Source organism: Tiliqua scincoides, chromosome 2 (genome assembly GCF_035046505.1).
Source record: "Tiliqua scincoides isolate rTilSci1 chromosome 2, rTilSci1.hap2, whole genome shotgun sequence".
NCBI lineage: Eukaryota > Metazoa > Chordata > Lepidosauria > Squamata > Scincidae > Tiliqua > Tiliqua scincoides.
This window is the reverse complement of record NC_089822.1, coordinates 59,697,951-59,707,430: the sequence shown is the minus strand read 5'-3', so window position 1 is coordinate 59,707,430 and position 9,480 is coordinate 59,697,951. Positions and strand designations below refer to the sequence as shown.

At 45.9% G+C, this 9,480-nt stretch overlaps 1 long non-coding RNA gene across 3 annotated transcripts; it reads right to left on the bottom strand.

Moving 5' to 3' along the window:
* Positions 1-1,551: 1,551 nt before the first annotated feature.
* On the bottom strand, positions 1,552-9,264 carry LOC136641617 (uncharacterized). 3 transcript variants are annotated; one of them, XR_010793892.1, is made up of 7 exons: positions 9,182-9,264; positions 7,699-7,817; positions 6,856-6,894; positions 5,478-5,679; positions 3,669-3,833; positions 2,880-2,941; positions 1,552-2,348 (listed from the first exon to the last, which is right to left on the bottom strand). It is a non-coding gene; the product is annotated as an uncharacterized lncRNA (long non-coding RNA). The 3 variants fall into 3 exon arrangements; XR_010793890.1 differs by having other exon boundaries at positions 9,125-9,214; XR_010793891.1 differs by lacking the exon at positions 9,182-9,264 and adding an exon at positions 8,679-8,806.
* Between the last annotated feature and the right edge of the window lie 216 nt (positions 9,265-9,480).

Genomic DNA, 9,480 nt, shown 5'->3' with positions numbered 1-9,480 from the left:
AGGTCTGCAGCCAAACGCACATCTGAGTGCACGTGCTGTCTTTACGGCACTACGTGGGTTTTGTTGCATGGTGGGACAGATGCTTATTGCATGCAATTCCCTATGCAAAAGGGTGAGGCAGGCAGAACCAGCATATTTTGAAGGATTGGGAATTGTGCAGGGGCAGAATCTGCTAGATTATTGGTAGAGCCTGAAATAATCCAGCAGACTTGGGTGGTGTCTGAGCCAAACAGCATCATCAAACAGGCCAGGGTCAGGCTCCAGTGTGACCAGATGGAGATCCAAAGGGCAAGTGGCAGAGGACATGGTCAAAGGTGGTGGTCTGATCCTGAAGTGAGCAAACAAGGAACTGCAGTCAGATGTGTATGGTGTGGTCAAGGACGAGCTGAGAGTTGTGTTCTGAGGCAAGAGGCCAGGTGGGACAAGACATAAATCTGTCTGACATTTTCTCTTAAGAATAAGGCGCTCAGGCAGGAAAGACACTTCCAGAGACATTCTTACAGCAGAGCCTTGGATTCCTCATCACATGATTCTTCTTGGAGTGACTGGCTGTGATTCCCTTTCCTGTTACTAGTGAGGGGCAAGGCTTGGCTCATCCAGTTCTTTTAATGAGCTGTGTTGGTGGCACAGAGAGTAAGGTGCCCAGGTCCCTGGGTCAGGATCCCATAATTTTATAGTAGGCTAACACTGCTAGAACCTAGTGTTAGCTGATTTTTCAGGCCCTGAAATGTTAGCTTGTAAGCGGCGCAGGAGGCTCCGTGGGGGCCCGGAAAGCGGCACGCGTCGACTCCGAAATCCTCTGATTTTGGAGATGTGTGCTGCTTCCTGAGCTCCAGAGGAGCCTTCCGCACCGCTTGTAAGCAGCGCAGAGGTCTCCTTTGCAGCAGTCTGGCGCTGCTGGAAGCCCACCTGTCTGGGGCACCGCTTACTAGCGGCACAGCAGCACCACTGTACTAGTGGCACAGAAGGCTCTGCTGGCCCTGGGGTGCCCCTCCTCCGCCTCTGAGGGCGTCCCTCAGAGGTGGAGGAGAAGCTGCGCCTGCCCCTCCGATTTACTTTGTCTACGTTGCCTACAACTAGAGGTGTTTGAAAATGCTGTTTGTTTTACTCAGAAGCAAGCCCATTGTGTTCAGTAAGACTTAGGGTCAAATCCTATTGAAGTTTCCAGCCCTGATGTAGCCATGGCAATGGGATGTGAGCTGCATCCTATGGTCTGAGGGTAGCTATGGAGGCATCCACAAGGTAAGGGAACATTTGTTCCCTGACCTAGGAGCTGCACTGCAGCTGCACCAGTACCGGAAAGTTGGACAGGATTGGGCCTCTAGGCTGTAATCCTATCTTACCCACTGGAAACAAATACCTTTACCTATAACAGATCTTTTGCCATCCTCCCCATTCTTTTTATTTTTAAATTTAGCTCTTTGGATTCTGGTTTTTCTATCTATAAATACCACAGTGGCTCTGAACAGCCAAAGGTGCCAGCAAATCATTGACAAGACCCAGCAGTGGGTGACAGAGAATGAGAGAAATTGCAGCCTACAATTTCTACAGTGACTTATGCATGTTTATGATGAAAATTTCATACAAGTTTGCTATACCTAGTTGAAATTTGAAATGTGAATATGCTTTTGTGGGTGGTAAGTGAATATAGACAACTCACACTCTAGGACAGTACTAAAATGTCCATATTACTTAAAAAAAGGATTTTTTTTTCTCTGATAAAGATGATCAGTTGCTATAAACAGCAATATTCTGAAGGAGAACCAAGGTATTGCTGACAACAGGATCACTGAATTCATTATAGTAATTTAAAAAGATAAAAAAAATGAACTTACTTTAAATAATTTAAAATCTGTTATTATACAACTCTGGTCTGTGCTCTGTAACATTTCTCACATCCTATGTAAACAGTTTGCAAAGCTTATTTCATTCATGCAGACTCTAGTGCATAATTTTGCTCCATTTCTATCTAAGCTTTCTTTCTTCAATGGACTGTTTGGGTTGCTCCCCTATGCAGTCTGCACACACTATCAAGGAATAGAGAACCGGCTTTGGCTCGCTGCCCATTATTCATTCCAGTATCGCTTTCCCCGTCTCCTAGGAAATTCTGATGCAAAAATAAAAATATTAGAACTTGAAGATGGTGAGAGTCTTGGTGAAGTCTTTTTCTTTACATATGAACAGCATCTTGTTACTGGGAATCCTTCCTTTTTAAAGATATGGTTCCCCAAAAGTCTTTCGACATTCCATCACTCCGGTACTTGGAGGCTTATCACAGCGGTGGATAATTTTGACCTGGTTTTCCGTAAGATGGTCATAAGCCATTTTGTATTCTCTATCAAAAATGTCTGCAGGAACAGAAGGGAGGAATAAACAAAATGCATTGATGCAACAGTCACAAGGCATAGTCCAGTTTAGCTGTGGCTTTCATAATGAATCAGTTGTATTCTTGACGCACCTCCCATTCATTTCAATTAAGCTTGTACAAGTGAGTTTTCCAGTGGACTGTACCCAGAGTGGATATTCTGAAATAGGAGGTTCATCTTTGGTGGATTCTTACTGTGGATTTTACTCTTGCATAAATGTAATAGGGAGATTATACATGGAGGAGAAAAAGACAGTGGGAAGGGAAAAACAGTCCACTGCTACCTATTCTGTAAGAACTTCTGTACCAATTTGATTGAAGGGTATTCTAACTCACCATAGCCAAGTAGCAATTTACAAGCCTGATTTTAGAGTACAGAAGTCACTAAACACCAAAGTGAAAAAAACTGTACTGCATCTTAACAGGATTGTAGAGCAGGCTGCAAATTACAAGTCAACTCAACAACTCATGAAACAACTCCCATAGGCATAGCAGAACACCATTGATGGCTTACCTATATCAAGGCTGTTTCTTCCAAGAGCAACAAGAGAAAAAAATACTTCCCTATAAAGACTCCTAGAAAGAGAGAATTATTGGAATTATTATTTTAAAATTCTGTTGCTTTTTTTAATCCTCCCACATTAATTCTGTGCCTGCATTAACAAAGGACAACACACTTCAGAAAATCTTGAAATTCTCCTCCAATAAGGTCCCAATCCTATCCGATGTTCCAGCGCCAATGCAGCTGCAATACAGCTCCAAGGTAACACTCATTTTGAGGAGGCCTCTATGACTGCCCCCTCACAGCAGGATGCAGGGTACACCCCATTGGCATGGCTGCCTCAGCACTGGAAAGCTGGATAGGATTGGGCCCTAAAAAAGTGATTCTTAATAAATATTTTGTAAAGCTGATTGCCAAGTTGCCAAGTAGGATCTTAACATCCTACAAACATTGTGAGTGCTTGAATGATGATGGCAAAACTCCCAGAGTCCACTGATGGTCTGGAAGCACCTGAGCAGCACTGCAGAAGCTCTGTGGGTGCAGATCTGACTAGTCGCTTGAATGCGAACCCCCTGAAAGCTCCATATAAAAGCAGGATATGGAATGTATGCAAGATTTATTTCAGTCAGGTCTTTAGCCAATCACCTAGTCAACACTGAGGACCTGGCACCGAGGCAAAGTGTCAAACTTTCTATCTAGGCAAAACAGCAAAAGGTTCAAAGCTCTACATGGGGGTAAACAGTACTTTCCTCACATCACACCATGAGATGACAGATTCCCTCTGGCTGTTTCCAGCCTTACCTCTGCCGTTTAATCTGTGGGCATTTGTTCAATCTCTCTAGAATTTGACTCATTGGTCCATATACATCATTCATCTTAATACCCTTAATACCATGCTTCTCAAGAGCTCCTGGTTAAACGAACTGTCATCTTTCTGCAGTATGCAGACCACTGGGTACTTTTCAGCTAAGAAAGGAAAACAAAAGAGGTATTTAAGGTGGAACTATTACAGCACAAAAGCAGCAAATAAATAAATAAACAAACAGCTAAAAGGGTAAAAGCAAACTTTTTTAAAAACCAGTTTAAAAAAATCAGATGTCATAAACAGACAGATGTCACACAGAATCAAGATAAAATAATACAAAAATGCAAATAGGCACCCATAAAAGAGGAGTTTTGGTTAAGAGCATCACTGCAAACAAACTGGTACTAAAAGTTAGTCTTTGAAGTGAGCCTTGAGACTGACACAGAATTTTATGGAGATGTGATCTACACGTCACCTTATAAATTCTGCAAACACCCAGCACAAATATTCATCTCAAAAATGTTAAATAAGATAAGAATTTATAGCCTCAACAAAAATAGGCTGGAAAATAAATTTGTGCTCAGGCAGTACTTGAGCACAAAATCAAAACAACTTTGAGATTCAGGGCTGAGCAACTTAGGGTCCAATCCTATCCAGTTTTCCAGGGCCGGTGCAGCTATACCAATGGAGCATGCACTGCATTCTGTGGTGGGGGGATAGTCACAGAGGCCCCCCTGCATTGCGGTTGCACTGGAGCTGGAAAGTTGGATAAGATTGGGCCCTTACTCTGGGCATTTCATAAAATATAGAGAGGTTGCCCTGGTTCTTTGTGCAGCTTCATGCTGTCCCACAACATCTGAATGAGAACATGCTTGCTGTCCTCTAAGATACAGTTCTGAGGAATCTGAGTGGAAAGTACACAAACACAAGTCTCAAAAACAGGAATAGGAAATGCAGCAAAGTTGCTTGATGCAACGGGGGGGAGGGGCTCTCTGTCCTCCTGACTGAATGAACTGAGTTCTAGTTTGAACTACATCTGCCTTGTTTTTGCATTCCTGAAGCATTTCAGCAAAGAGAATGGTGAAGGTTGCCCAGTCCTGCATTTTGTGGCTCCAGTTTAGAATGCTGCTCTCACTCGTTTAGAAGAGGCTAATGAGAAGAACTTAAGAACCAAGAATATTTCCAGCATTTGTTCCATGCAGCTCTAAAGCAAACTAGAAGCTCTGACTAAATTTTACAAAGTGGGACACTATAATAGCAGGCAAGAAAAGGAGCCATGAGGCTCAATTAGAGTGTGCTTCAATTCATAACAACATGGGTTGCACACCCAAAACAAACTAGGGGCTGTATAGTCTGCAACAGTCTGTTTTTCATACCTTTAAGTGCTTATTGCAGTGCTCTGAGGACAGAATCAATCCTGGCAAGTTACTGGGCAAGTCCAGGGGTTGGAAATACCACACTAGATTCCAGAACACAACAGGATGATGGTCCAAAAACTCTGTCACTGTGATTTCATGATCTCCTTCATTTTCTAATAAACTTTCAAGCTCCTTCCAAACAACAAGAGGACCGAAATAAGGAACAGTTAAGGGCTCTGAACTGGGCAAATGCCACTCTAGCCCCAGTGGACCCTGGCTGTCAGCAGTGTGTGGGAGAACATTTCCAAGATGACCTTATGTTTAACCAGGGGAGTCTCTTTTGCTTTGCTCTCAGCAAGATGAAATGCACCAATTTTGCTTTGCTGGTCTTTCATTTGTGAAGAAAACCAATGTTAAGAAAAGAGGAAAGGAGAGCTAATCACTCACAGCTGTCCCCTGCAAACTGGCAGGCAAGCTCCCAGTGGGAACAAAGTGGCCAGGATTATGGATTCCCATTTCCAGTGGACTGTAGGTGCTGATGCTTCTTGACAAGGGGTGACTGATGTCTTCAGCTCCAGCAGTATTTGGCCTTCTTCCATAGGGGATGTGAATGCTCCTGGCACAGGTGGTTTCAGACTGTTTTGATTTGCTGCAAATGAAAGATTTGCCAATATAACAGCTTTAAATTAATTTAGGCTGAAGGTGCTCTCTCTTATTCCTGCCAGTTTACTTGCCCTATTGAGCTGAAAGCCCATTTTGTACAGCTGTACCAACTTGTTTCCTCTGCTCCCCCCCCCCAATTGTTCAGGCAGCCTTTCCCCAGCAACCTTGTGATCACATCCGTTCAGTCCCACTGCTGAAAAAGTCCATCTGCAGCAGTGTGATGTTGTGGTCATAAGAGGCACAGTCAGCGGTCCTAGTGCTTGCCATTTTTAGTTGCAGAGCAGCATGGGTGAGCTGCAGAGGTGAACCAGAGTGAAATATCTCCTTTCCATCAAAAGTTATGGCCAAAAAACTGGAAACCCAAAAATGCATGGAGCTGGATGGAAAGTGAAACTGAGCCATATTGTGCGTTTACGCACAAGTAAGCAGACTTGCCTTAGTCCATCAGAAAGGGCAGGCTGAAAGGAATCCAACGAAACCAGAATGGTTCCTGTCCAATGAAAGTAGCCCCCCCCCCAAAACACCCAAGAAGGAAGTCCCTCCCTCCAAGCTGAGGAATGTATTGAGCCCTTTGGAAAGCGAAAGGAAGCCACACGGTCGTGTTTACTCCCGAGTAGGCAAATGTGCCTTGGTTCCTGGTAAAGTTGGGCACAGGGGAGTGCTAAGCTAGCTGCATGGTCCGGATCTAATGAAAGTGGAGCTCAACAAATGCTCCAGAAAGAAGCCTCTCCCCCAAAAGAAGGCTTCAGCTGTAAGGTGAATTTTTACTTGTTTTTAGATTTGCAAAGCTGGCTGAGTCCTGATAGTGATATGCTTACACCCCCTCCAAGCCTGGAGGGGACAATCTCAATAGGACAGGGAGGTGATAGAAATTCTCAGCAACTCAAGTTATGACCCCCCCCCCCAATCAGTAATGTATTGTTTCCTTAAACACTCTAGATCGCTAGCCACTCTAGTGGCTTTCAAAGATTTACCACTGAGTAGATCAACTGGTTTTGGGTCACTGAAGGCTCCTTCAGGTCCCACAGGACATCGGCCAGGCCGTTGCCCCCCTGAATGGAAAGTGTACTTAGGATCCATGGACTGCTCCCCTGTAACCACGCACTGCCTGGTATGATCAGTAATGGGAGATAAGCCATCACAAGGCCTGTGTGTCCCTCACCTTGCAGAAGGTCTGCAGAAGGATCTTCTGTACATCTGTCTGTAGAAAGAGAAAAAGAAAAATCTCACAGCAGAAGAGACAAGTTCTGGGCATCCTGGGACAAGTTACTCCTCAAATCTCCTGTGGCAAAACATATCATTGTCTCTTACTGGGGTATTTCAGCCCAGACCTTGAGTTGTACAAGAAGATATCAAGAAGCGGATGGAAACACTTGAGGTCAGCCACCACCTTAGTGCCTGCAGCTGCCTCCAGGCAATCTTTATACCCTTCTTTCAGTTGGAGCACGAACGCCTGCACCTAGTGCCCAAGAACAGCCACTGGGTGAGTTGGGATCCTAATTCCACTGGGCCCCACCATCTGTTCCATAAACATGGGATTATACTAAACTCTGAATGCCACATAGCCCATCAAAGGCCAGAGTTTCACATGCTTGTGAACAGGAGGTTCTCTTTCCCCTTGAATCTCCCACACCACCTATTAAAATATGTCATTGATTAGATTTCTATCTTGCTTTTGAGCCAGACCGTTAAGGTTATTTACATCAAAGATGTAAATAAATGTAAAGATCTTGTGACTCACTGTCACATAGAGTTGCTCTGGGAGGCATCTCTTCCTCCTAATAATCCAGTTCTTACTTAAGTTGTTGAGGCTGATCCTATTGCACTTCTTTGAGCACTGGCCACCACAGAGGCTCTGACTTCCAGCTAATACCCACCTTATCATGTGATAAACTCCTAGGAAGCAGTTTCAAAGCACCATCTCACAGGAATCCCAACTAACAGAATTACACATGCAGGAAAAGGCAGGTTTTGCCAAGGCTTTCAAATGAAAGAGACTGTTCACCTGGAGACCATTTGGTTTAATCCACAGGGTCACATTCTGGGCATAACTGCACTTGTTTTTGGGTTGCAGAGGAAAGGGACTTTTGTTGTCAACTTCACCATAGGGATTCTCTTTAGCATCTAAAAGAAAATTCAACATTGAAGTTCAAGAGTGACTGGGAGAGTTCTGTGAGAGTGCAAGAGAAGGAGAGATGTATTGTTTGCTTTAAAAACAAAGAAGTTCAGCATTAGGAAAGCCCACGTTAAAAGATGCATTCATTTTGGTCTCTCCATGGTTTATACCAGGGGTGTCTAACATAAGGCCCATGGGCCAGATGCAGCCCCCAGAAGCAATTTTTCCAGCCCCCATTATAATCTGACTCTCCGAGCTCTCTCATATCCTGAAATTATGAACAAGATTTGCACATTTGCTCTTCTGTCATTTGCAGCTACTAAGTTTCTGTGTGAGAACAAAGTGCTTATTTCTGCCCATTATCTGCTGCATGATGTCACTTCCTGCTTAACGTTGTCACTTAAGGTTGCCATCATGAATGCTATTCAGCCCACTAAATGAAATAAGTTTGATACCCCTGGTTTATACCAATCACAAACACACTGGCCTTTCAAAAAATCCCCTGGAGCATATAGGCAAGGACCGAGCAGGACAGTCATGGAAAGAGCAAGAAGATCAGGGGGATGTTTAAAAAAGGGAGAGAGATTGCTATGCAGGGAAGTGAAGTCTCTGCAACCAGACTTGGCTTTCTGATTTGGCCACTAGGCCAAATACTTGCAAAACAGAACCTGAATGGTTGGTAGGAAATGTACATAACACACATCAGGTTCTCAGCGCAGAACAACATGCATGCACCAACAGAGAGGCAGAGCTTCTGGCATGCGTGAAGTTTCCCCATTTCTGCCAACAGGAGCATAAAGGAATCCCTTTGGGAATTTGCCACTTCCAGGTGTCTAGTCCCACATGGTGCCAACATATATTGTTCCTACCTGAGATGGGCCCAACCAAGGGAGAGGCTCTGGGTCTGGCTCCAAGGGAGACATCCCACACCACACGGGCCTAAGAGGACAAAGGGAACACCCACAATGGGGACAGGCATTCTTGCTCCTAGGCAGAGAACTTCTTGGCCCACCAAGACCAGGCATGACCTTTCTGCAAGAAAGACAGGTGGGGATTTCCCTGAAATTGGGACAGCTCTGAGGACTGATGGAGGGACAGGGGCCCGTGGAACTCCTTGCCACAGGATGTGGGGAGGGCGCCTGGCCCAGAACCCTTTCAAGAGGGACTGGACAGACTGATGAAGGGAAAGCCCATCCCAGGGACGAGCCCTGAAGGGGGCCTGTGGAACTCCCTGCCACAGGACGTGGAGCTGCTGGCAGACTGGGCAGTGGGACTGGGCAGACGGAGGGTCACTCAGCGAGTGTGGGAGACCCACCTGGGGAAGGGTCCGTGTGTTCAGCGGACACAACCCCCCACCGGGAGGTCCACTCACCCGCAGCTTCGACAGCCGCCTCGCGCCCCCTCCTCTCCCAGGCGGGGAGGTGGGCGGGCTTTCGAAGCGGAGAAGCGGCCCAGGTTGACAGGCACGCAGGTTCCCTCCCTCCGGCCCCGCCCCTCGTGACGTCACGAGCCCCGCCCCGCGCAGCAAAAACCCGGGGCCCGCAGTGCGGCCGCTCCCCTCCCTCTCGAGAGGCGCGAGCAGTTGCGACCATTGCGAGGCCCTCCAGGTGCCCGGTCGCCAGTGGTCCGATCTGCTCCCCCCCCCCGAGGGGCGAGTGAAGATCGATGCGA